Raw genomic sequence first — 27,625 nt, forward strand, 5'->3', positions numbered from 1 at the left:
TTGTAGCTAAAATCAGCATTAAAGCCATGCAATAGGGCTTCACAAAACAGTAAACCCACTCCCACCCCTAACTCCTCCTCTTTTTCGGATTTGCATCACACCATTCGATATGGTGCTATCACATGCCAAAACGCCTTGGCGCATTTTGATAAATGAGGGGGTTAGTTTATTCTTTTTTAAACTTGTGAAGGTCCTTGGCAGTAGGATCAGCAAATGTTGCTTACCTGATGTAACAGGTGTTCTCACAGGACAGCAGGATGTTAGTCCTCACAAATGGGTGACATCGAGGATGGAGCCCACCACGGAAAACTTCTGTCAAAGTTTAAACAGAACTTTGACTGGCCCCTACTGGGCATGCCCAGCAAGGCACTGACCCTGCAGCCAGCAGGGGTCTCCCTTCAGTCTGATTTTCAAAGCTACAGGCAGTGCCTAGAAAGTAAAAATAAAACGAACCCAACACCGCGGGGAGGCGGGCGGGTTTCGTGAGGACTAACATCCTGCTGTCCTGTGAGAACACCTGTTACATCAGGTAAGCAACATTTGCTTTCTCACAGGACAAGCAGGATGGTTGTCCTCACAAATGGGTGAGTACCGAGCTGAGGATGTCCCGACTTGCACCAAATGTACCCAACGGTGTGCAGCAGGCACAACAACTGAGGAAAAATTTGGGAAAGGGCATCCGCACCCTACCGGGAAGGTGGAAGGGTGTTGGTACATCAAGTTGGAAAAAGGTTACGCAAGACAGATTGGCCGAAGATGGAGTCCTGTCTTCCAGCTTTGTCCAAACAATAGTGGGCTGCAAAGGTATGGAGAGAACTCCAGGTTGCAGCTTTGCAGATGTCAGGAAGCGGCACCGAACGAAGGTGTGCCACTGACGTCGCCATGGCCCTCACAGAGTGTGCTTTAACACGGTCTTGAAAAGGAATGCCAGCTTGCTCATAGCAAAAAGAAATGCAGTCCGCCAACCAGGAAGAAAGAGCCTGCTTACCCACAGGTTGTCCCAACTTATTAGGATGGAAAGAGACGAATAATTGAGTGCTCTTCCTGTGGGAAACTGTACGGTCTAGGTAAAAAGCTAGAGCCCGTTTACAGTCTAGGGTATGCAGGGTCTGCTCTCCAGAGTTGGAGTGGGGCCTGGGAAAAAAGATAGGTAGTACGATAGATTGATTGATATGAAACTCCGAAACTACCTTAGGTAAAAATTTAGGGTGAGTGCGGAGTACCGCCCGGTCCTGCAGGAGCTTAGTGTAAGGCGGATAGGTAACTAGGGCCTGTAATTCACTAACCCTGCGAGCTGAAGTAACAGCCAAAAGGAATAACACTTTCCAAGTGAGATATTTCAAGTCACAGGAGTGCAGAGGTTCGAAAGGAGGTTTCATTAGACGACCAAGAACCAGGTTAAGGTCCTAGGATGGGGCCGGAGGACGCAAGGGTGGCTTTAGATGGAGTAAGCCCTTAAGAAAGCGTGTTACTAGGGGTTGCACTGAAATAGGATTACCCCCAATACCCTTATGGAAGGCGGCTACCGCACTGACATGCATTCTGATAGAAGAGGTTTTAAGACCTGATTCAGAGAGATGCCATAAATAGTCCAAGAATTTGGAGATTGGACAGGAAAGGGGATCAAGGGACTGAGAAGTGCACCATGATGTGTACCTTTTCCATTTGTATGAGTAAGACTTTCTTGTGGAAGGCTTTCGTGAAGCTATCAGGACTCGAGAAACGGAATCTGAAAGGTTAAATGGTTGAAGGACTAACCTTTCAACATCCATGCCGTCAGGGACAAGGCTTGGAGGTTGGGATGGAGGAGGCATCCGTCGTTTTGAGTGAGCAGATGCGGGTCCTTTCCCAGAGGAAAGTGCCTGCGGATGGAGAGATCCTGGAGTATTGGAAACCATACTTGGCATGGCCAGTAAGGTGCTATCAGGATCATGGTTCCTCCGTCCTGGCGTAGCTTCACGAGAGTCTTTGACACAAGAGGGAGTGGAGCGAATGCATAGAGCAGACCGGTTGTCCACTTGAGGGAGAATGCATCCCTCGGCCGAGAGTGGTTGCTCCGAATGAGAGAGCAGTAATCGTCCACTTTGTGGTTCTGAGGGACGCAAAGAGGTCTATGCGGGGAGAACCCCACTTGCGAAACAGAGAGGTCGCTACCAGAGGATCGAGTGACCACTCGTATGGGTGGAAGACACGGCTCAGCTGGTCTGCCAATATATTGTCTACTCCCGGTAGGTAAGTGGCCCTGAGGTACATGGAGTGGGAGAGGGCTTCCGCCCAGATCTGCGCAGCTTCCTGACACAGAAGGAAGGAGCCTGTGCCTCCCTGCTTGTTTATGTACCACATGGCCACTTGGTTGTCCGTCTGGATTAAGATTATCTGACGAACGAGATGATCTTTGAAGGTGCGGAGCGCATAGCGGATTGCTCGAAGTTCCAGGAAATTGATCTGGTGTTCGGCTTCCTTTTTGGACCATAACCCTTGGGTTTGAAAGTCGTCCACATGGGCTCCCCAACCGATGTGAGAAGCGTCGGTGGTTAGGATTACTTGCGGGTCCGGTGGAAGAAAAGGTAAGCCCTGAAGGAGGTTGACCTGAGTCGTCCACCAGGTTAAGGATAGGCGCAGCGCTTGTGTGACTGTGACTATGGAGGACAGAGGCTGAAAAGCTTGAATCCATTGGTGTCGTAGAGTCCATTGTGTTACTCTCATGGCTAGTCGGGTCATGGGAGTAACTTGAACCGAGGATGCCATGTGTCCTAGGAGAATGAGGAACTGGCGAGCCGTGGCAGTGTTCTGAGACTGGAGCTGGCGAGCCAGGGACATTAGGGTGTGGACCCTCTGAAGAGAAAGGTAAGCCTTTGCTTGTAAGGTGTCCAAGTCTGCTCCAATGAAGAATAAGGTTTGAGACGGGACTAAGCAAGATTTCTCGTAATTGACAAGAAAACCTAAGGAAAGGAGTGTTTGAATTGTCAATTTTAGGGAGGATTGAGCTATCTGTTGGGTGGAGGCCCTGATTAGCCAATCGTCCAGGTAGGGGTAGACGTGGACACCTTCCTTCCTTAAGAATGCTGCTACCACTACGAGGCATTTGGTAAAGACTCGTGGGGCAGAAGCCAGACCGAAAGGTAGGACACGGTATTGATAATGGTCGTGGCCTACGAGAAACCGCAGATATTTGCGATGGGATTGTGTGATCGCAATGTGGGTATAAGCGTCCTTGAGGTCGAGAGAGCACAGCCAATCCCCTCTTTGTAGCAGAGGGAGCAGCGCGCCTAGGGTTACCATTTTGAACTTCTCTTTTTGAAGGTATTTGTTGAGGGCTCGAAGGTCCAAAATGGGACGTAGTCCCCCTGATTCTTTGGTATTAGGAAGTATCTGGAATAGAATCCCTTGCCTCGTTGAGAGGGAGGAACGGGTTCTATAGCATTTGATTTCAGAAGAGACACTTCCTGTTGTAATTGAGCCAAATGGGTGGATAGACTCCACGCTTGAAGAGGCGGGGAGTCTGCCGGAAGAGTTATGAAGTTGAGGTGGTAACCCTGTGCGATAATTGTTAGCACCCACTGATCTGAGGTGATCTGCAACCAAGGTTGTAGAAAATGGTACAGTCGACCTCCTACAGGAATGTCTGGAAGAGGGGTTTGGCATGTGTTCCCTACAGGGGAGTCAAAGGCCAACCGCAGGCCCAGGAGGAGGGGCTACAGTAGGCCTTTGTTTCCTAGGCTGACGCGGCTGAGGCCTAGTAGAGGATCGAGCTGGACGAGGCCTGGCCGATGGAGGGTAGTAACGGCGTGGCCGAAAGAACGACTTCTTAGAGTCCTTCTTAAGTGGTTGTTTGGAGGAAACCTCAGACGGAACAGAAGAAAGTTGTTTCAACGTCTCGTGGTGATCTTTCAATTCAGCTACTATTTGCTGAATTTGTTCTCCAAACAAATTGTCCCCTAAGCAGGGTAAATCCGCTAAACGATCCTGGACCTCTGGGCGAAGGTTGGATGATTTTAATCAAGCCCAACGTCTGGCCGAGATGGCAGTAGCTGAAACCTTTGTGGAGGCATCGAAGATGTCATAAGCCGTTCTGATCTCGTGCTTCCCCGCTTCAAATCCTTTATTAAGAAGGGCCTGAAGCTGTGGCTGGTATTGGTCAGGTAATGTGTCAGCAAAATCTTGCATCTGTTTAAGGATGGCTCTGTTATATTGCGTCATGTAGAGTTGATATGAGGCTATGCGAGAAATCAGCATAGCTCCATGGTACACTTTCCGTCCCACACTGTCTAGGAATTTATTGTCCTTGACCGGCGGAGTGGAGGAGTGTGGCTTGAGACGCTTGGCTTTTCTTTGTGCGGACTCCACCACAACAGAGCGATGATCCAGTTGAGGCTTTTGAAAGCCTGGTGCTGACTGGACGAGGTATGTGGAGTCAGCCTTCTTGTTAACTGGTGATACAGATGAAGGAGATTCCCAGTTTTTCTTTAAGAGATCGAGAAACACCTGGTGAATGGGGATGGAAGCGATGATTTTTGGAGCGTCCAAAAATTGAAGCAGTTCCATCATCTGGTGTCTGTCATCGGTCTCAGATTGCAGCTGAAAAGGTACAATTTCGGACATCTCCTTTACAAAATTACTAAAGGAGAGATCCTCTGGAGGAGATCTTTTTCTACTCTCTGTAGGAGAAGGCGGGTGATGGTAAATCTGTGTCAGAAGATGTATCATCACCCCAGGTATCATAGGGATCACTTGGGGGTTTGAAGCCCCGATGGACCTGGTTGAGGATCCGAAGGCATCGAAGGAAACCTTGGAGGAAACCGGTGGTACAATCGGTACTGGGAACGGCATCGAGGGTTTCGGTGCTGCCGATGGAGTCGGTGCCGGTCTTGGAACCGATGGAGCCAAAGGATAAATCGGTGGAGATATTCGAGAAGGCACCGATGGGACCACCCCGGAAGGGGGAATCAGGAACGGTGTTTCTCCCGCCGATGAAATCCAGTTGGAGACGATGGCGCTGTCGGTTGCTACTGGAATTATCGATGGGAGGGCATGTACAGTGCCTCCATACGTTGTAGTAGCGGTGCCAGCGCTTCCACCAAAGGTTCCGGTGGTCGGTTCCTTCCTCGGTGGCGGAGTCCGGTGCCGGGGGTCGATGCCGGTGGCGGTGCCGGAATCGGTGCCGGAGACGGTGCCAATGGAGGTTGGAATCTTTGCATCGCTTTCTCGATGGCCTCCTGGACCAGCCGGTCCAGTTCTGCCCGGAGACCAGGGGTAACAATACCCGGCTCGACGGGAGAGGGAGGCTGAGGCAGAGCCGGAGGGACACCGTAACCGGGGTGGGATCACGGCTCCCACACCCCGAGAGGGTGAGGGTTTCCTCGATGCCTGCGAACGAGACGTGGACGGTGCCAAGTCTGAACGAGGCCTCTTAGTCGGTGGCTCGGCTTGTTCAGAGGTCGATGACTGTGGATCCTCGACAGGCCGAGACTTGTGCCGTTGATGGCGATGCTTGTCCTTCCGGTCTCCCTCGCTCATCCGGGGAGGGGACAGGAGTCGACGGCCGAGAAGTCATCGATGGTGGACGGTCACCGGAGGGTTGACGATGGTGGTGCAACTTCGACGGTGCCGCTTCCGATGACGTCGATGCTATCGATGGCGTTGGGGTGGGTGCATGGAAGAGGAGCCCCATCTTCTCCATCCTGGCTTTGCGACCTTAGGTGTCATTAGGGCACATTTGGTGCAAGTCAGGACATCATGCTCACTACCCAAACACAAAACACAAACCCTATGGGGGTCTGTGATTGACATAGTCCGGGTACAATCCGGGCATCGACGGAACCCCGTTCGCCATGGCTTAAGGCCAAATTTAGTCGCGGGCTCGGTAATTGCCAACAGGCCTCAAGGGCCAAATTCGACGGTTAGTCGAAGAAAAAGGCAAAAAAACTTACCAGTTTCCGCGGAGGTGACAAAAATTTGTCGAAGGGAGACCCCTGAGGGGCAAATTTTCTTCGGAAAGAAAAATACCGAATTCCTGTCAGGAACGTGGTAAGAGAGCTCCTTTCACCCGCGTGGCAACTGCTGCGCGGAAAAAGAAGACTGAAGGGAGACCCCTGCTGGCTGCAGGGTCAGTGCCTTGCTGGGCATGCCCAGTAGGGGCCAATCAAAGTTCTGTTTAAACTTTGACAGAAGTTTTCCGTGGTGGGCTCCATCCTCGATGTCACCCATTTGTGAGGACAACCATCCTGCTTGTCCTGTGAGAAAGCAAATGTTGCTTACCTGATGTAACAGGTGTTCTCACAGGACAGCAGGATGTTAGTCCTCACAAATGGGTGACATCGAGGATGGAGCCCACCACGGAAAACTTCTGTCAAAGTTTAAACAGAACTTTGACTGGCCCCTACTGGGCATGCCCAGCAAGGCACTGACCCTGCAGCCAGCAGGGGTCTCCCTTCAGTCTGATTTTCAAAGCTACAGGCAGTGCCTAGAAAGTAAAAATAAAACGAACCCAACACCGCGGGGAGGCGGGCGGGTTTCGTGAGGACTAACATCCTGCTGTCCTGTGAGAACACCTGTTACATCAGGTAAGCAACATTTGCTTTCTCACAGGACAAGCAGGATGGTTGTCCTCACAAATGGGTGAGTACCGAGCTGAGGATGTCCCGACTTGCACCAAATGTACCCAACGGTGTGCAGCAGGCACAACAACTGAGGAAAAATTTGGGAAAGGGCATCCGCACCCTACCGGGAAGGTGGAAGGGTGTTGGTACATCAAGTTGGAAAAAGGTTACGCAAGACAGATTGGCCGAAGATGGAGTCCTGTCTTCCAGCTTTGTCCAAACAATAGTGGGCTGCAAAGGTATGGAGAGAACTCCAGGTTGCAGCTTTGCAGATGTCAGGAAGCGGCACCGAACGAAGGTGTGCCACTGACGTCGCCATGGCCCTCACAGAGTGTGCTTTAACACGGTCTTGAAAAGGAATGCCAGCTTGCTCATAGCAAAAAGAAATGCAGTCCGCCAACCAGGAAGAAAGAGCCTGCTTACCCACAGGTTGTCCCAACTTATTAGGATGGAAAGAGACGAATAATTGAGTGCTCTTCCTGTGGGAAACTGTACGGTCTAGGTAAAAAGCTAGAGCCCGTTTACAGTCTAGGGTATGCAGGGTCTGCTCTCCAGAGTTGGAGTGGGGCCTGGGAAAAAAGATAGGTAGTACGATAGATTGATTGATATGAAACTCCGAAACTACCTTAGGTAAAAATTTAGGGTGAGTGCGGAGTACCGCCCGGTCCTGCAGGAGCTTAGTGTAAGGCGGATAGGTAACTAGGGCCTGTAATTCACTAACCCTGCGAGCTGAAGTAACAGCCAAAAGGAATAACACTTTCCAAGTGAGATATTTCAAGTCACAGGAGTGCAGAGGTTCGAAAGGAGGTTTCATTAGACGACCAAGAACCAGGTTAAGGTCCTAGGATGGGGCCGGAGGACGCAAGGGTGGCTTTAGATGGAGTAAGCCCTTAAGAAAAGCGTGTTACTAGGGGTTGCACTGAAATAGGATTACCCCCAATACCCTTATGGAAGGCGGCTACCGCACTGACATGCATTCTGATAGAAGAGGTTTTAAGACCTGATTCAGAGAGATGCCATAAATAGTCCAAGAATTTGGAGATTGGACAGGAAAGGGGATCAAGGGACTGAGAAGTGCACCATGATGTGTACCTTTTCCATTTGTATGAGTAAGACTTTCTTGTGGAAGGCTTTCGTGAAGCTATCAGGACTCGAGAAACGGAATCTGAAAGGTTAAATGGTTGAAGGACTAACCTTTCAACATCCATGCCGTCAGGGACAAGGCTTGGAGGTTGGGATGGAGGAGGCATCCGTCGTTTTGAGTGAGCAGATGCGGGTCCTTTCCCAGAGGAAAGTGCCTGCGGATGGAGAGATCCTGGAGTATTGGAAACCATACTTGGCATGGCCAGTAAGGTGCTATCAGGATCATGGTTCCTCCGTCCTGGCGTAGCTTCACGAGAGTCTTTGACACAAGAGGGAGTGGAGCGAATGCATAGAGCAGACCGGTTGTCCACTTGAGGGAGAATGCATCCCTCGGCCGAGAGTGGTTGCTCCGAATGAGAGAGCAGTAATCGTCCACTTTGTGGTTCTGAGGGGACGCAAAGAGGTCTATGCGGGGAGAACCCCACTTGCGAAACAGAGAGGTCGCTACCAGAGGATCGAGTGACCACTCGTGTGGGTGGAAGACACGGCTCAGCTGGTCTGCCAATATATTGTCTACTCCCGGTAGGTAAGTGGCCCTGAGGTACATGGAGTGGGAGAGGGCTTCCGCCCAGATCTGCGCAGCTTCCTGACACAGAAGGAAGGAGCCTGTGCCTCCCTGCTTGTTTATGTACCACATGGCCACTTGGTTGTCCGTCTGGATTAAGATTATCTGACGAACGAGATGATGTTTGAAGGTGCGGAGCGCATAGCGGATTGCTCGAAGTTCCAGGAAATTGATCTGGTGTTCGGCTTCCTTTTTGGACCATAACCCTTGGGTTTGAAAGTCGTCCACATGGGCTCCCCAACCGATGTGAGAAGCGTCGGTGGTTAGGATTACTTGCGGGTCCGGTGGAAGAAAAGGTAAGCCCTGAAGGAGGTTGACCTGAGTCGTCCACCAGGTTAAGGATAGGCGCAGCGCTTGTGTGACTGTGACTATGGAGGACAGAGGCTGAAAAGCTTGAATCCATTGGTGTCGTAGAGTCCATTGTGTTACTCTCATGGCTAGTCGGGTCATGGGAGTAACTTGAACCGAGGATGCCATGTGTCCTAGGAGAATGAGGAACTGGCGAGCCGTGGCAGTGTTCTGAGACTGGAGCTGGCGAGCCAGGGACATTAGGGTGTGGACCCTCTGAAGAGAAAGGTAAGCCTTTGCTTGTAAGGTGTCCAAGTCTGCTCCAATGAAGAATAAGGTTTTGAGACGGGACTAAGCAAGATTTCTCGTAATTGACAAGAAAACCTAAGGAAAGGAGTGTTTGAATTGTCAATTTAGGGAGGATTGAGCTATCTGTTGGGTGGAGGCCCTGATTAGCCAATCGTCCAGGTAGGGGTAGACGTGGACACCTTCCTTCCTTAAGAATGCTGCTACCACTACGAGGGCATTTGGTAAAGACTCGTGGGGCAGAAGCCAGACCGAAAGGTAGGACACGGTATTGATAATGGTCGTGGCCTACGAGAAACCGCAGATATTTGCGATGGGATTGTGTGATCGCAATGTGGGTATAAGCGTCCTTGAGGTCGAGAGAGCACAGCCAATCCCCTCTTTGTAGCAGAGGGAGCAGCGCGCCTAGGGTTACCATTTTGAACTTCTCTTTTTGAAGGTATTTGTTTGAGGGCTCGAAGGTCCAAAATGGGACGTAGTCCCCCTGATTTCTTTGGTATTAGGAAGTATCTGGAATAGAATCCCTTGCCTCGTTGAGAGGGAGGAACGGGTTCTATAGCATTTGATTTCAGAAGAGACACTTCCTGTTGTAATTGAGCCAAATGGGTGGATAGACTCCACGCTTGAAGAGGCGGGGAGTCTGCCGGAAGAGTTATGAAGTTGAGGTGGTAACCCTGTGCGATAATTGTTAGCACCCACTGATCTGAGGTGATCTGCAACCAAGGTTGTAGAAAATGGTACAGTCGACCTCCTACAGGAATGTCTGGAAGAGGGGTTTGGCATGTGTTCCCTACAGGGGAGTCAAAGGCCAACCGCAGGCCCAGGAGGAGGGGCTACAGTAGGCCTTTGTTTCCTAGGCTGACGCGGCTGAGGCCTAGTAGAGGATCGAGCTGGACGAGGCCTGGCCGATGGAGGGTAGTAACGGCGTGGCCGAAAGAACGACTTCTTAGAGTCCTTCTTAAGTGGTTGTTTGGAGGAAACCTCAGACGGAACAGAAGAAAGTTGTTTCAACGTCTCGTGGTGATCTTTCAATTCAGCTACTATTTGCTGAATTTGTTCTCCAAACAAATTGTCCCCTAAGCAGGGTAAATCCGCTAAACGATCCTGGACCTCTGGGCGAAGGTTGGATGATTTTAATCAAGCCCAACGTCTGGCCGAGATGGCAGTAGCTGAAACCTTTGTGGAGGCATCGAAGATGTCATAAGCCGTTCTGATCTCGTGCTTCCCCGCTTCAAATCCTTTATTAAGAAGGGCCTGAAGCTGTGGCTGGTATTGGTCAGGTAATGTGTCAGCAAAATCTTGCATCTGTTTAAGGATGGCTCTGTTATATTGCGTCATGTAGAGTTGATATGAGGCTATGCGAGAAATCAGCATAGCTCCATGGTACACTTTCCGTCCCACACTGTCTAGGAATTTATTGTCCTTGACCGGCGGAGTGGAGGAGTGTGGCTTGAGACGCTTGGCTTTTCTTTGTGCGGACTCCACCACAACAGAGCGATGATCCAGTTGAGGCTTTTGAAAGCCTGGTGCTGACTGGACGAGGTATGTGGAGTCAGCCTTCTTGTTAACTGGTGATACAGATGAAGGAGATTCCCAGTTTTTCTTTAAGAGATCGAGAAACACCTGGTGAATGGGGATGGAAGCGATGATTTTTGGAGCGTCCAAAAATTGAAGCAGTTCCATCATCTGGTGTCTGTCATCGGTCTCAGATTGCAGCTGAAAAGGTACAATTTCGGACATCTCCTTTACAAAATTACTAAAGGAGAGATCCTCTGGAGGAGATCTTTTCTACTCTCTGTAGGAGAAGGCGGTGATGGTAAATCTGTGTCAGAAGATGTATCATCACCCCAGGTATCATAGGGATCACTTGGGGGTTGAAGCCCCGATGGACCTGGTTGAGGATCCGAAGGCATCGAAGGAAACCTTGGAGGAACCGGTGGTACAATCGGTACTGGGAACGGCATCGAGGGTTTCGGTGCTGCCGATGGAGTCGGTGCCGGTCTTGGAACCGATGGAGCCAAAGGATAAATCGGTGGAGATATTCGAGAAGGCACCGATGGGACCACCCCGGAAGGGGGAATCAGGAACGGTGTTTCTCCCGCCGATGAAAATCCAGTTGGAGACGATGGCGCTGTCGGTGCTACTGGAATTATCGATGGGAGGGCATGTACAAGTGCCTCCATACGTTGTAGTAGCGGTGCCAGCGCTTCCACCAAAGGTTCGGTGGTCGGTTCCTTCCTCGGTGGCGGAGTCGGTGCCGGGGTCGATGCCGGTGGCGGTGCCGGAATCGGTGCCGGAGACGGTGCCAATGGAGGTTGGAATCTTTGCATCGCTTTCTCGATGGCCTCCTGGACCAGCCGGTCCAGTTCTGCCCGGAGACCAGGGGTAACAATACCCGGCTCGACGGGAGAGGGAGGCTGAGGCAGAGCCGGAGGGACCACCGTAACCGGTGGGATCACGGCTCCCACACCCCGAGAGGGTGAGGGTTTCCTCGATGCCTGCGAACGAGACGTGGACGGTGCCAAGTCTGAACGAGGCCTCTTAGTCGGTGGCTCGGCTTGTTCAGAGGTCGATGACTGTGGATCCTCGACAGGCCGAGACTTGTGCCGTTGATGGCGATGCTTGTCCTTCCGGTCTCCTCGCTCATCCGGGGAGGGGACAGGAGTCGACGGCCGAGAAGTCATCGATGGTGGACGGTCACCGGAGGGTTGACGATGGTGGTGCAACTTCGACGGTGCCGCTTCCGATGACGTCGATGCTATCGATGGCGTTGGGGTGGGTGCATGGAAGAGGAGCCCCATCTTCTCCATCCTGGCTTTGCGACCCTTAGGTGTCATTAGGGCACATTTGGTGCAAGTCAGGACATCATGCTCACTACCCAAACACAAAACACAAACCCTATGGGGGTCTGTGATTGACATAGTCCGGGTACAATCCGGGCATCGACGGAACCCCGTCGCCATGGCTTAAGGCCAAATTTAGTCGCGGGCTCGGTAATTGCCAACAGGCCTCAAGGGCCAAATTCGACGGTAGTCGAAGAAAAAAGGCAAAAAACTTACCAGTTTCCGCGGAGGTGACAAAAATTTGTCGAAGGGAGACCCCTGAGGGGCAAATTTTCTTCGGAAAGAAAAATACCGAATTCCTGTCAGGAACGTGGTAAGAGAGCTCCTTTCACCGCGTGGCAACTGCTGCGCGGAAAAAAGAAGACTGAAGGGAGACCCCTGCTGGCTGCAGGGTCAGTGCCTTGCTGGGCATGCCCAGTAGGGGCCAATCAAAGTTCTGTTTAAACTTTGACAGAAGTTTTCCGTGGTGGGCTCCATCCTCGATGTCACCCATTTGTGAGGACAACCATCCTGCTTGTCCTGTGAGAAATTGTATGATTCCTACCTACCTTAAGAGACCCTACAGTGCTGAAGCAAAGCCTGGCAGAGTTCATGCAGGGATGCTGTTTTCTCAGGGTCCTCTGCCCTCTTCAAACTTCTTGTGAAATGGTTAATCCCTTTCCCCTGTTGGGCTCACGACCTGAAGGAGCCCTGCAGGTCTTCATTTCATTTGGTAGATTGGAAAACTTGGAAGACTGGCATTTTCTCTGTATCTACAGGCCAGGGCTCCAGTACAGTGTAGCTCAAAGTACCCAGTGCTCCTTCCCCCTAATGATGATGAGATTCCCCTTCTCTTAGGTTGAGAGAACATTGCACAAATCTCATGTTTGGGTGAGTTTCCTCACTCCAAAGGCCATCAAATCTTCACAAGAGACCACTGTTCTGTTCGTACGTCTCACGTTGAAAGTCAAAGTGGCTCCTAACCCCCTACACTAACACCTAAACCTCACCTCGAGTTACTAGGTGGGCCTCCCATAGGGATACAAATACCTATCTAGGGAGAAAACATTATGGCTAGTCTGTCTCTCTCTCTCCCTCCCCAAATGTACTAAAACAGGCCTTTCAGGATACATCACGATATGCAATAAAACCTTACCGCCATGTAACGCAAGCTATCGCACAGCTTAAAGCTAATGAAAAAGGTGTAGTTAAAATCAACGTTAAGTCTGTGTGATAGCACTTCACAGACTGGCTAGCCCACCCCTAACTCCTCCTGTTTTTCAAATTTGCATCGCACCATACGATGTGGTGCTATCGCATGCGTTAACGGGGCTTTTCGCATACAATAAGCCCTTAACCCATTTTGATAAATGAGGGGGTCAGTCAGTTGCTTGATATTTCCTTTTGACTATCAATGGTTATATTCACTCCAAGAATTTACATCTCCACCCCCTCCTACATTACTTTTTTCTAAAAGTGGTATAAATGTATGTTATTTCCTAGAAGATAAGCAGAGATGGAAGTGTGTATTAGATAAATATTTCATGTATACCACTTGTTTCCCGCCACAATGAGTAATTGTGTGTAAAATTTAAAATGCAATAGAAATTAAAAAAAAAAGATATAGTTGCGATGGAGAAGGTACAGAGAAGGGCGACCAAAATAAGGGGAATGGAACAGCTCCCTATGAGGAAAGACTAAAGAGGTTAGAAAAGGTTAGGACTTTTCAGCTTGGAGAAGAGACGGCTGCGGAGGGATATGATAGAGGGGTTTAAAATCATGAGAGGTCTAGAACGGGTTAATGTGAATCAGTTATTTACTCTTTCGGATAATAGAAAGACTAGGGGGCACTTCATGAAGTTAGCATGTGGCACATTTAAAACTAATCGGAGAAAGTTCTTTTTCACTCAACGCACAATTAAGCTCTGGAATTTGTTGCCAGAGGATGTGGCTAGTGCAGTTAGTGTAGCTGTGTTTAAAAAAGGATTGGATAAGTTCTTGGAGGAGAAGTCCATTACCTGCTATTAATTAAGTTGACTTAGAAAATAGCCACTGCTATTACTAGCAACAGTAGCATGGAATAGACTTAGTTTTTGGGTACTTGCCAGGTTCTTGTGGCCTGGATTGGCCACTGTTGGAAATAGGATGCTGGGTTTGATGGACCCTTGGTCTGACCCAGTATGGCATGTTCTGATGTTCTTAACTCTACATTTTTTATCTAATTTTAAAGGTCTGTTATGAATATCTTCATCCCTTCCCTTCCTACATGCCAGTGGTGGCTAGTATGCATGTGTGACAGTGTGATTGCACCATCAGAAATAAGTGTAAAGAAAAAAGTTACAAGCCTTTCCTACAGAGTCTACAAAAGAACTCAGTTTAGCTCTTGTGTAGTGCTATTGGCTAGTGATCGCTGAGTGATCGCTGTAATGCTATTGACTAGAGTCATCTCCATGTTTTATTATGTACTGTTATTTTTTGTGCTTTTATATTATTTTGGTTTTATGTATTATATATGTTCCTGAATGTTGGAAGAACAGGTAACAAATGTTTTAAAATAAATAAATAAATGAGCTACACTTCATTTTGAAATGGCGAGGAGGGAAATGGGAATATGGCAAGGGAAGGACTGTGGTTTCCTAACCAATAGGATCCTCCGTGGATAAGGACCCTTGGGAATGAATCCCAGGCTCGATTTGCAGTCTGGCTGTGGAAGCAAGCACTGAGTGAGAAATCTGACTGGTGCAGTTTAAGGACCCTACCCTACCTCATGGCCAGCCCTAGAGCCAGAGAATAGGACCACTAGAAAAAAACTCAAGACATCAAGGACTGATAGCCTCCCACTTGCCACAGCAGAATTGAGGGTGATCCAAGGAAGAAAACTTTCTTTATGCCCACTGCAGCAGCAAGATCCAGAAGCAACCACTGCTACAGAAGATAAGCCAGCTGCCTTACTGTGGGACCCTCATGCTGAAGTACCGACCTGAAAGTCCACACCACCACAGTGAAGCCAACAGAATACTGAGAAAGCCTTCCTTCCTCATCCTTCATCAGCACAGGATCCAGTGGTGGCTGTTGCTACCAAAGAATCCTTCCTCCTCAGTGCCAGACACCCAAGTGGCTGTTACTGCTGAAGACTTGCCTCCTCAGAATGGGACCTGATTCACATACAGTTGCCATCACCGATAACTGCTCCCCCATCCACTTCAAACATGAAGACAGCTTTTGCCACTGAAGACAGGACTATTCTCCCTTCAGCAATGGTCCTTCAGGCTACAGCTTACCAGAGCGCGCCCATCCCCCATTTATCACCACCATGGGACTAAGGGCAGAGAAACTGCAGACCCCACTGGTTGACCCTGCAGGATCGCAGCAGGGAACCACTATCCCAGGGTAGCTGAGCTGTAGAGAAACTATAGATAGTGAGTAGACAGGTATACTGTGTTCATAGCCAGAACTAGATGACATATCTCACATAAGGTCTTTAGAAGGCTCAGTAGATGGAAAGGGTTAGGCCCTCGAGGAGTGAGTACCTGGTTCCAGGGAAAGCTCTGAGAGAGCGATGGAAACTCACAATTGTCTGTATCTGTGATAGCTTCCAGGCAGTAGAGAATCTTCAGAGTGTTCAGGTACATGGGCCTTTGAGGAGCGAGTACCGGTTCCTATTGGCAATCTGAAATAGAGAAAAGAGAGCGAGGCCCCCGAGGAGCGGGTACCCATGGTAAGTCCGAGGAGGCAGAGTAGCATAGGTAGCAAAACCCTTTGCTAACTCAATCCGTTAGCAATTTCTGAGACCTTTTATATTGGAAGCAGATGATGTCAGTTCAGGGGGGCACCCCTGAGGTTCGCGCCCTTGCTGATACATCATTCGGAGCGCACGCCCTACGTCATCAGGAACATGGCGGATCCACAGCGTCGTGCCGCTCCGGGGATGCCGGGGGAAGACGGCAAGAAGACGCCACGGCAGAAAGCTGTCCATCAGGCCCAGAGGGAGTCGCCACAGTCGTAAGGAGGATGGAGTGAGGGCATCGAGCAGCGATGGACGCAACACCCTCTCAGGAACTGGAGCAGTCTGTTTAATGTCCCTTGGCTGGATGGCTTCCTTGCGTTCAGCCTGCAAGGGGACTGGAATAGAGGCGGTCAATTTGAGAGCATAACCCGACTGAATAATCTCCAGGACCCATGGTAATGCGGGTCCACTTTTCATAAACTATGATAAATGGCCGCCAACTGGTGGAGGCAAAGAGTGGACCTTTGTAGCCTCATTGTGAGCTTTGGGTTCCCATGGCACTCCATGTTCCTCCGTCTCAACTCCCTCTTCGGCTCCTCTGAAAGGAATGGACTGGTATTGTAGCCTAGCTTTCTAAGGGATGACAAATCTCATACTGTCTGACCTCCTGGTAATGAACATGAGAGCCTCTCGCCACTTCCCTGCCCCGTCCTCTGGCAGTCTCTGATGCCTAGGCTCCCCTAGGTGCTTTACCAGATTTTCTAGCTCTTCTCCAAAAAAACACCTTTTGAAGGACAACCTACACAGATGGGCTTTGGAGGCTGAATCTGACACCCAGTTTCTCAGCCATCCCACCATCACTGCCTGTTTGGCCAGTGACCTGATTAAATCATACAAAGTGTCCACTAAGAAGACTGCCCGATTCCAGATTAGCCACCTCTGTCCTGAGCAAAATGTGGCTGCTCTCCGGTTGCAGCTGCTGAGCCCACCAAATCCATGATTGTTCCCCTCATCTTTTCAGACCCGCTTTAATTTTCCTTTCTTGGGGTCCTTTGAGGCTGTGCCCCCTTCCACAGGGACTGTCATCTTTCTTGTGACTGCAGCCACTGGTGCATCCATCTTTGGCATATGAAACAGGCAGTCAATCCACTTCTATCTGTTGAATTGGGTAAAGTACCAGCATGGCTATCCTGTTCCTAAGGGAGGAATCTGGAGTCTCTCATTCTGCCATAATCATCTCCTATACTGCTGGGTGAAGAGGGAAAGTCTTAGGGGGTTTCTTAATCCCTGCTAAAATGAGATCTCCTCGTAAGGCTGATTTCATTTTCTGTTTATCTGAAAGTTTCAGAATTACTTGGGATATAAGCACCCAAGTTCAGCCTTCCTATAAGTCTCACCAGCACATCCTCGCCTCCAACTGATGTCATCTCTGCTTCTTTGGAGCCTTCCCCTATCTCCTGTGTCTCTCGACTTTCCTCCCATGGGTCACTCTGGATGCTGTGGGAGGTCCAGGAGTGGTCCACAGAAGGACCTTTATCTGGTTCCATGTGACGGTTCTTTAAACCTGGAGACTATTCCTCTCAAGGCTAGGGGGTAACTGAGCATCTGCTGGCCCCCCTACCTCCCCATCTTTTCATTGCACAAGTCTAGTGCATAACCAGAATAAACTCCTTGGAAAACCCCTATTCCACAGTAGAGTTCTGCTGAGATACCCCTGCGGAAGCCCATGGTCTACTGCTGCTTGTCTGTCGGGGGCCACAGTATTCTCTCTGCCCCTAGTGTTTTCTGGGCATGCCCGTGCTACCCGCACCTAGGGCCACTGTTAGCTCCTCCCCTTCGGCGGCTCTTACCTCCTCCCGCAGTACCTGACTAAACACTGATTCTTCCGGGCTCTCACAGTTCATGCAAAAGGAACCTGAAACTGTAATTTGCTGCGGGCTGCCACATAGTAGACACCTCCTCCCCCACTCCATCAGCCTTCTGCAGCTGGAGAAAAGCACAGGAGAAACCGAGCCCTTCCTCTGACATCTGCAGCTGTACCCTTTTTTTTTTTTTTTACATCTTTATTCTTCCATTACTGGATGCAGGGCCTTCTCACACCAGGCCCAAATGGGATTTTTTTTCCCTAGGAAGGAAGAGCTGCCAATCCTGGTAATCACCCCCTTTTTCAACTCAGTTTAGGCTATCCCAGAAAGATGGACTTACCAGGCTGTCATCCTGGGAGCTTAGCAAAAAAAAAAAAGATCCTTCCTTGCCTAGGGCAGAGAACTACTGACATCCTTTCCTGCAGCACCCAGGATATTAGAAAAGGCTTATATTCTCTACCTCCACCTGCTGGTGATCAAGGATAACCATTCGTCTCGATTGGTCTGGCTTAATGATAAGGAATATAGGATTGCCAACTCAGCTCTCTCTTAATAAAAAAAACAAAAACAGCCAACCCCTTCCCTCTCCACTCCCTTCTTGACACTACAGTCCTACTCTTCTCCCATTCTACCCTTCACTTTTCTCACCACCTACTTTATGACTCTCCAGCTACTACTACTTCATGCTAAAAATGAGCATTTTAATGCCATAAGTCCGCTATGATTGCATTATTTTCAAAATATAATAAAACAAAATGGCAAAAGGTGAGGTTACACATCACGTTTGCTATCTATAAAAACCTTAGGAGATTGGAGGTAATACAACTGCTGTCCATAATAATGGTGGCAAGCCATGTTATAAAGCAATGATATTCAACCTCCATCACTCAGTGAACAACAATCTGAGTCTATCAGCACAGAAGAGTAAAAGCCCCCCCCCCCCCCAGTCACAGCAAGAGCCTAATTCACTGAGGGGTAGATTTTTAAAGGCACGCACACATGGACGCGCCAATTTTATATAATGCGCACGCATGTTATAAAATCCGGGGGCTGCGCACAAATGTGCGGGCGGGCGGCGCACGCAGGGGGGCCTAATTTTACAAAATTACACGCAGCGACAAGAATGGGCCTCTCCTAGTTCCCTCCCAGTCTGCTCCAATTAAGGCTCGGACTGGGATGGAACTTCCCTATCCCCTGCCCATACTCCCTCCCACCCCCTAAACCCTTTACTCTACCTTTTTTTGTTTTATTTTGTTGCAACTTACGCGCGCTGGCAGTCCCTTCCCCATACCTGCCGCCTCCAGCCCCGCCCCCCGGCCCGCCCCTTTCCTTCCGCCCAGCACTTCTGCATGTATTGGCCTTTACACGTGTGGCCGGGCCTTGTTAAAAATTGGCTCGGTGCACGCAAGGCCCGGCCACGTGTGTAAAGGTCAGAATTTACGCGCATGGCTAAATAAAAATTTAACCCTACGGCTTTTCTTTCATTCTTGCCCAAGAAATAGCAATGGAATTTGAATCCTGGCTTCCAGGATTCATAACCACTGCCCTAAAGTTAGCCATATTATAAGATTGCTTTTTAGGTGATATTCTTCTGAATTTCTGTATTGCATGCTTTGAAATCTCTATTTTCTAAGTTTTGATACTGCTAGTCTGAATTAAGTACCTGTCTTTGTTGATTTAAAAAAGGCTGGTATCTACAAGAGTTGTTTGTAACTTGCTGGTGTGGCAGTTGCTACCCTTAATAACAGTATCAAGGTTTAATGCAACACCATCATTGCCCTCTGCTTCAATGGCAGTGGGAAAAGGGGAACTGGATTCAGACAGCAACAGAGGGCCCTGACTTTTACAGTTTGGGGAACAAATAAACATGGGGGTAACTTGCTGAGGCAGCTTTTACTACCCTTAATCATTAAGCCTAATACTTTTGATGCAGCTCCATCATTGCTTTCTGCTTCCAAGAAAGGAGTTAGGAAAAATTGGATTTGGACAGCATCCGAGGGCCCTGAATTTTACAAGCTGGGAAACTGATAAGCACGAGGGTAACCTACACAGTGCAGCAGATACTGGCATAAGCTTGCTGGGCAGACTGGGTGGTTCATTTGGTCCTTTTCTGCCGTCATTTCTATGTTTCTAACCATTAGGCTACTCCTCCACTTGGAGGAGTGGAGGCAAAAAATACTTAGTAAATCAGGCCCCAAGTGTATTACAAAGGTCCCATTGTCAGAATAAATTAGAGGCTGACAGCAAAACTGGGGAGCCCTCTGTACCTGAAACTCATATGCACAAATAGCAAAAGGCTGGCCACACCCAGAATAATACAAAAGGAATTTATTTACTATGAAGTTGCTGTCCTTTCAGTTCCTTCTGTGGACTGAAATGCTGATAAGATTTGAGGGTTTTGTTTTGGGTTTTTTTTTTGGGGGGGGGGGGGGGAGAGTTTAAATCTTCTGTTACAGTTTTGTGAGTGCTCGGTGCTTTGCTATTCCAGTGAACACAACAAAGAGAAACACTGTGGCACTGTTTTTACAGGTAGAAAGCAGATACGGGCTTCCATTGCATCTAAGTCCAGGGATCAACTGTCCAGAGAGGCAGCCGATAAGGTTACACAGTGCCCACTACCAGAGAGCAGGGCACCCATGCCCTGCAAACAGCTACGTGAGAGGTGAAAGCCAGAGTCCTCCGAATAACAGTGACATAGCCCTACAACAGATGGCCACACGCGAAGTAGCTGTAAACAGATTAGCTGATTTCCTGTACAAGGCCACACTCACAACACTAATTCTGACTGTGAGCTAACAATCAGGTCACCCAGAAAAGCCAGGCAGGAAGCATAAAGCAGCTGTCAGCCCTGCACTCAGTGCAATGAATGCAGACAGCCGCTGCCTATGGCAAAGTGCCTACTTCAAGGATCAGTATCCGGGGTAAGGAAGCTGGTTTAATAGGTATGATATACAAACTGCAAATTAGGATTTAAAGTCCAAGGGATAATTCCATGTCACAAGGGGCTGGCTAGCCCAGTCCTGATTTCCTCCTATGGCAGGCATGGGTTTGTGAGTAAGATTGCCTAATGACCAGCACTGAACCTCCATGCATGCCGCAGGCTAAAACCAGGGCTGGCTCAGTCTATCCCACACCATGGAATTGCTCACAATCTTACCAAGCAATTTTCAAGCCTGTCTTTTTGGGGAGAGGGGGTGGTGTGTCAAATCGGGGCACCTGCCCCATGCCCTCCCCCTTTGGGAAAGGGGCCTCACGATGCCAGAAAAAGGAAGGCCAGATGGTGTCATCAGCAAAGGAAATGGTGGCATCATGTTCCCACACGCAGGCTGACGCGCAGCTGAGTGAGAGGGAGGAGTCAACAGCTACCGAAGCAGCACTTGCTAGTAAGCCGAGGGGTAGTGTCATCTGCCTTTGTGAGCCAGAAGGCATGGGATTTGGAAACATTCAGTCACAACCTAACAGGTGCCTGGGAAGGGGGAGACTACTGCTTATTTAGGAGTCTCACATTCAGGCCTGCCTATCATGTGACAAGTGGTGGGCCAGTGTCAGATGGCCTGGACAGCACACACACTCCTCAACTTCTCAGGGAGGCCCCACTCTCGCTGATTTGCATTGGGGATCCACATACTCACCAGGATCAGCCCTAGCCATTCACCAGAAATTTTAGTGTGAATGCAAGAGTTCTTTTCATTGCTGGGAGCAACCAATATCATAAGGAATAACTGAGCAGACAGGGAATGATGGTTGGTCTTTTGCTACTGTCATCTACCATGTTTTGCTTTGTTTTTTGTGCCAGCAGTTGCAGCTCAGTCAGTAATGTCAGCTTCCCACTCTGGGGCATGAGAAGTTGAATTAACTGGAACAGCTACTGCTAGTACAAGATGGCTGCTCCTAGTCTCACATTCAAGGCAATCTTGCAGGAGAAGCACTTGTGTATTGCTTATTATCCAGCCTGGAAGGCACTTTCATCTTTTTCTCTTGTGTTTTAAAGCCCGCTTTTCTATATATTTATCCCTAAAATTGCACTCTAGCAGCTCTGAGAGCCACTTAAGGACATGCATGGGTACAGATCGAACAACATCCATGAGTGCAGAGATGTATAAGCAGCAGTGAGAATCTACATAGCAGATGTGTGCAACTATCCAAATACTTAGAGGCTGAGCTGGGCACTGCCACATGTCAGCCACACACCAGATCCAGCTAATCCAGCCATTTTCGGTAGTGTCGCTGAGATACACAGCCAATCTGAGGTCGCACAAATTGCATAGCAAATATCTATATTCCCTCTAAATACCAGGGTTACTATGGTACTGTGGAGCACCCAGCAGCACACAGCTGTCTTTGTGTTGTGCAGGGGACTGGTATTTCAGAACTAGTCAGTGCTATTGTATTTAAAAAGATAATGCCACAGCAGTATCACTGTGCATAAAATAGGCAAACTGTATGATTCCCAGGAGAATACAGTGAAACTCCTGTCTATCAGCTGCTGTAAATGTGGTGGACAATCTACAATCTTTCTTCCCACCCCCTTCTGGGCTGCCTACAGAACAATAAACTGCTTTCTTATCTCAAGCCCATTATGGATCCAGAGGATCCTGGAGCATATCTGGCAGATAAGGCTTTCCTAAAGAAGTAAAGGCCACTGGATTAGTCCTCCTGAAAAGCAAACTTCTATTTCACTGGCAAAAGAAGACAAAGAACAGATAGTCTTAAAATAACAGTCTAAGCAACAACAAAAAAGAATGAGATCCTTCAATTGGATCCTTTGAAGTCCCGCAGTGTCTTTTGTTGGACTATCATCAGATTTTTCTTAACGCCATCTGGCACATCTGAAGACAAGACCTGTGCAGACTCCAAAGCTCATGAACAATATAACCTTCTGGCAATTCCTGTGTTAGTCAAATGAAAGGTACCAAAGCCCTCAGAGAACCCTGTTTTCTCCAGAACCAGCTCCTACATTCCAAGTTATCAGTGAACAAGATCATTACAACGCCTGTTTTTTTGTTGTGGTTTTTAAATGCAATTCCCAGAGTTATATTCCTTATGTACTTGTTTGGGGGGGGGGGGGGGAGTGAAAACTTCTCAAACTCACCTACTTCCACTAATATGAATCTCAGTAAATGGAGGCTCTGCTGCTTTTCTGATGATCATCAGAACCAACACTCCCCTCCCAACTCACAGGCCCTGCACAAATCACACATCATTTACAAGCTCGTCAGAAAGAGAAAATCAGAAAAAGAGAGATTTCTCAAAACAAGAGGGCATGGTCATAACAAAAAGCACAGACCTATCATTCCAGAAAAAAAAAGTGTGAAATTATAAGAAATAAAGTACACGAGGATGAAAACAACTGAGATCTGGGTACAGGGCCACAAAGGGAAGAAGCAGAGCCAAAGAGCAGCATATTTTGGAAGACTAACTCAGGACTTCACAAACTGTGAGTCAGGATCCCAAATGGGGTAAAAAAAAAAAACAACCTTCAGCTGGAATCACAAGTGCCTCAAACGGCAGTGTTCTTCAGGCACCAGAAACAACAGCATTAGTAGTGGAAGTCAGCATGAGGCCGTTTTGATTTGTGATACAGAAAGGCGGTATATTATTAAATACAATAAACTAAGCTCTGCAATGGCACTGGCTCTTTCTTGCAGGAGTTTCTGTGGTAACAGGACGCTCTACATGAAGTGGGATCAGGGCCGCTCGCTGCAACACCTGTGAGCTTCCACTAGCTCAGAGGCCCCATGCCGACTTTCATTATTTATATATGAACATTTGATATTCCACTTTTGGCCAGGTTTGGTCTCAAAGCGGATTACAGAAATTAAGCCTTCAACAGGTTAATGTAGTTAACACTGAGTGCCATTGTCTGGCATAAGGACCAAGTGTGGGAAAATCTTTAATATATTACTAATAAGCCAGCTTTGGAAAGGCCTAGTTGAATAGCCATGCCTTGGCATTACTAATGCTTCTACTACTTGCAGATCACTGTCAGGCTTGGGACTGGCCATGGAGTGAGGGAAGAGTGTGCATGGACCGTGGAGATTGCCACTGATCCTCTCACCTCACCCACCACTTGAACCTATCCAAGAAAAAAAAATGTTATTCGTAATCAGCCTGCCCTTTCTTCCCACCAATTGTCATCCACCTTTAGCCTAGGGCCCAAAGGAAAATGTTGCCGCTGACCCTGGCCAGGGGGATGTTTGGATGGGATACAGGAAATGTTTGAAAGTTGGTTCAGCAGACAGGAGTTTATGTGGAGGGCAAGAGGGGGGAAATGAAAGAAGATTGGGGGATATGAAAGAAGGGGGTTGGAGGGGAGGCAGTGAGGCTGAAAGTTGAGGGAAAGGGGATGGGGATGAGAATAAGGAGGGAATGGGGGGATGGGTGAGAGGGAGGATCAACTGGGGTTATACGAAGGCTTAGAGATGAGAAATGATCAGCAGGGGAGATGCAAAAAGGGCTGGAAGGGATAATGTAAGCATCAACTAGAGGGGCAGGGAGGTCTGCTGGAGAGACTAAGAGAAGATCTGCTGGAAGGGATGGAGGCTGAGAGAGAGGAGAGAATAAAGGTTGAGAGAGGGGATCAGTTGGTGCAGGGAGGGTGAGGATGGATTGTTGGAGAGGGACTGCACCCCTGCTAATTTATTTTGGCCTTCCTCTGGGGTCATGTGAGTTTTCAAGGGGCACACTGGTTAAAGGTTTGGGAAGTACTGCTGTAGTTAGTATTGTGGTTCTGTCTTGGTTCCTTCCTTTGGTCCAATTCCTATGGCTTTTTACTGTTTTCTGTTACATTTCCCAAATGTCTTCCCAGCCATACCTAGTGTAAAGTCTCTATCCTCTTCCAGTTAGGATAGGGGATGGGGTGGGTAGGATGTTGATGGAGGGTTTGAAGCAAGTATTATATTGTATGATTCAGTATTTTGAATTGGATTATATATTATTATATGGGGAAAATACAATAGAAACAAATTCCAAAATCTCGTTCCTCTTCAGTTCATGCTAGATTCCTATTTTCTGGTACTCCACCACAGGACCAGAGTTAAACACACCGGGACCCAAGGTCAGAAACTAAGGCGTGAGCCTAGCAGTGCCAAGGGTCCTGAAGACATCACTCAGCTTTAGCAAAGCGTGTAAGGGTGGGTGGGTGGTGAGGCCCCGAGCACTTGCCCTCCTTACTCGTCCAAAACCAGCCCTGCAAGCTCCATCCCTGCGGTGCCTGCACAGGCTTCAGGTGAGGGCCAACAGGGCTGGGTCCCCACTGACCTGAAGCCTGGACAGAGGGGGGAGCCATGCCCTAACAGCTGTCCCGCGCGGTCTTTATTGCTGAGGCTGTCATTGGAAATGAAGGGAGAAAGAGAGAGGCAAGAATGGCCAATCCCAATTATTTTCAGTGGCAAGGGAATGAGCCCCTTCAACATTGTATATTTTAAATTCGGTGGTCAACGTGGAAGTTTTGGTTAAGAAAAAAGTGAAATATTAAAAAAAAAAAAAAAAAATGGTACTTATTTTCAAGCAATTAATTAATTAATATCATTTGAACTCCTGCCAATCGGCAGGAGCCTGTGAAAAGATGGGGGCGACTTCTGCCTCCACTTTAGGTCCCCACTGACTCACCGGCCTGCCGAGCTGGGAGAAGGAAGTGACAGCGCAGCCGCCTTTTCTCACGCCGGGGTTCTTTATTCTAAAGGAAAGAAACCTAAAAATATAAAGTAAATGATTAACGCTAGCCCCCTCCACCTCCCCCCCCCCCACCTCCAGGGCTGTGAACCGGCACGCGCGGGCCGCGCGGAAAACCGTTGCTCTGGGACACGGTGACGTCGCCCACCCCCTCCCCACCCCCCAGCGCCGACGACACAAGACACACACACACACCAGCAGAGCTCTGGCTGTGGAGAGGCGGGAAGGAGGAGGGGGAGGAGGAGGAGCACTGAAGAGGCGCAAGTGCTCTTTTCCTTTCTCTTCGAGCCTAGGGGGAGCGAAAGGCAGATTAGGAGAAAAATTTGACATTTTGGGGTTGTTGGATTTTTTTTTTTTCTTTTCCTGCTAGAAAAGTAACAGCACCCCCCCCCCCCCTCCTCCTCCTCCTGCTGACTCCGCTTGGACCCATTTCCTTAATGATGAGCCTGGGTTTATCGGTGCCTCTCAGCCGAAGAGCCGGCTTTGGTTATAAATTATGGGAGGCAGCTCTTCCGAGCCTTCCTTCAGCTCCGAGGCACCTGTGCAAGGGGCCCGGCTTGCTGCCTTTTGTACCCAACATGCACGCGGGCGCGTCGGAATCCGGATCGAGATCGAGTTTTTGCTGCTTGCAAGGTCGCCGCGACAGATTAGCGAACAAACGGAGGGCTGCGAGAAATGGGCCGGTTTTTGTATCTTCAGGCTCACGCTGTATGAAGTGGGCGGAACACGCCCGTGTTTGCACGGCAGTGGATGTTGGTGATTATGTATTTTGTAGTCAATGTAAAATATCATACCGCAGTTTCGGTTTGGGAAAAAAAAGGCAAACAGTGAGAACGCCCCTCATCATCTTTTATCGCCTTTCCCCTTTCGCGATCATATTTAAAAGTGTACTAACTAGCTTTTCGTGGACAATGTGCCTGTAGGATCTGAATGCGCCAAGGTGCCTGGCTGCAGTTACAATGCCCACCCCTTTTGCAGTGCTTTTATTGTTTATCATGGTGACCGAGTTTTGAACATGGGTACTTACTAGATGGTATCTTACCGTCAGGGGATTTACTAGTTAAGAGTTAACTTGTGCCAAAACTTCATATTATCTATATGGGGGTTTTCTCTCATTTTGATGAAAAAGGGACTATAATGCACTGGGGTGTATCTATGCAGAGCTTTGCATTATTCTTTTTTTTTTTTAATTTCATCTTTAACTGGAGCCAAGACTGCAAAGCAGGGGTGGGGGAAACCCAGCACACTTCTTCTACTGCCCTCCACCTCCCCCTAAAACAGTACATAAAGATGCCTGGCAAAGGAACACTTACATAGAGGATGCAACATCTCAAAGATTTGTTTCCAAGATTATCCTAGATTGAGATGTAGGATCCCAGTGAGGGGGAGAATAGAAACAGAGAAATGACAGCAGAAAAGGACCAAACAGTCCATCCAGGCCACCCTCAAACTTACCAGTTTCCCAGACCATAAAAGTCAGGGCCCTTGTTATTCTATATGAGTCCAATTGCCCCTTAGTTAAGAGTGGTAACCACGACACCAGCAAGTTACCCCCATGTATTCTTTTTTTATTTTCAACCTCTAGCCTTTAGGGATCCATAGTGTTTATCCCATGCCCCTTTGAATTCCTTTACTGTTTTGATCTTCACCACCTCTTCTAGAAGGGCATTCTAGATATTCACCACCCTCTCTGTGAAGAGATATTTCCTGACATTGGTTCTTATGAAGAGAGACTGAAGGCTCTGAATATGTACACCCTGGAGGAGAAGAGGTGCAGGGGAAGACATGATACAGACTTTCAGATACCTGAAAGGTTTTAATGATGCACAATCATCAAACCTTTTCCGTTGGAAAGAAATCAATAGAACTAGGGCTCATGAAATGAAACTCCAGGGAGGACCATGGAGGACGCAGAACCAGTGTCAGGAAATATTTCTTCACGGAGCAGGTGGTGAATGCCTGGAATGCCCTTCCGGAAGAGGTATGCAACTCCATCATTGCTCTCTGCTTCAACTAGCAGTGGGAAAAGGGGAGTTGGATTCAGACAGCAACCAATGAGGGCCACCAGCATTTATGGTTTGCGGAACAAATAAACATGGGGATAACTTGCTGATGCGGTGCTTACTACCCTTAATCACTAAGCCTGATACTTCATGCAGCTCCGACATTGCTCTCTGCTTCCACGGCAACAGTTAAGGGAAATTGGATTCAAACATCATCTGAATGCCCTGACCTTTATGATCTGGGAAACTGATAAGCATGGAGGTAACCTGCACAGTGCAGCAGATACTGGCATGAGCTTGCTGGGCAGACTGGGTGGATCATTTGGTCCTTTTCTGCCATCATTTCTATGTTTCTATGTAAGTTCTGGAGACCATATCTCAAAAGGGACTGAAAAGGGTGACCAAAATGGTGGGGGGTCTCCATGAAATGACTTATGAGGAGAGTTTGATGAAATAGGGCACTGTGGTTACCACTTGCTAGCTTCTAAACACCAGAAACTCTTCCTCTTTGGATTACTGAAGATTTTTTCCATTAAAAGTGCAGTAAGACAAGCTCCTGGCCTGCTTTCACAAAAGGCGATTATTAGGACAGTGAGAAGTCAGCACTCACTTGGCTTTTAAGAAGGAATTGCA

At 48.6% G+C, this 27,625-nt stretch overlaps 1 protein-coding gene across 5 annotated transcripts in view; it reads right to left on the reverse strand.

Annotated features, from left to right (window-relative positions):
* The window catches only part of RNF165 (ring finger protein 165), a 345,068-nt gene extending 320,037 nt beyond the window's left edge, over positions 1 to 25,031 (reverse strand). For 4 of the 5 annotated variants that reach the window (XR_003853057.1, XR_003853056.1, XM_029580671.1 and 1 more), the window contains exon 1: positions 24,927 to 25,031. The gene's annotated coding sequence lies outside the window, so the exon portion shown is untranslated. Of the gene's footprint in view, positions 1 to 22,407; positions 22,500 to 24,926 lie in introns of all 5 variants that reach the window. The other variant, XM_029580656.1, reaches the window with a different exon arrangement.
* Positions 25,032 to 27,625: the final 2,594 nt, after the last annotated feature.

This window comes from Rhinatrema bivittatum, chromosome 1 (genome assembly GCF_901001135.1).
Source record: "Rhinatrema bivittatum chromosome 1, aRhiBiv1.1, whole genome shotgun sequence".
Lineage (NCBI taxonomy): Eukaryota > Metazoa > Chordata > Amphibia > Gymnophiona > Rhinatrematidae > Rhinatrema > Rhinatrema bivittatum.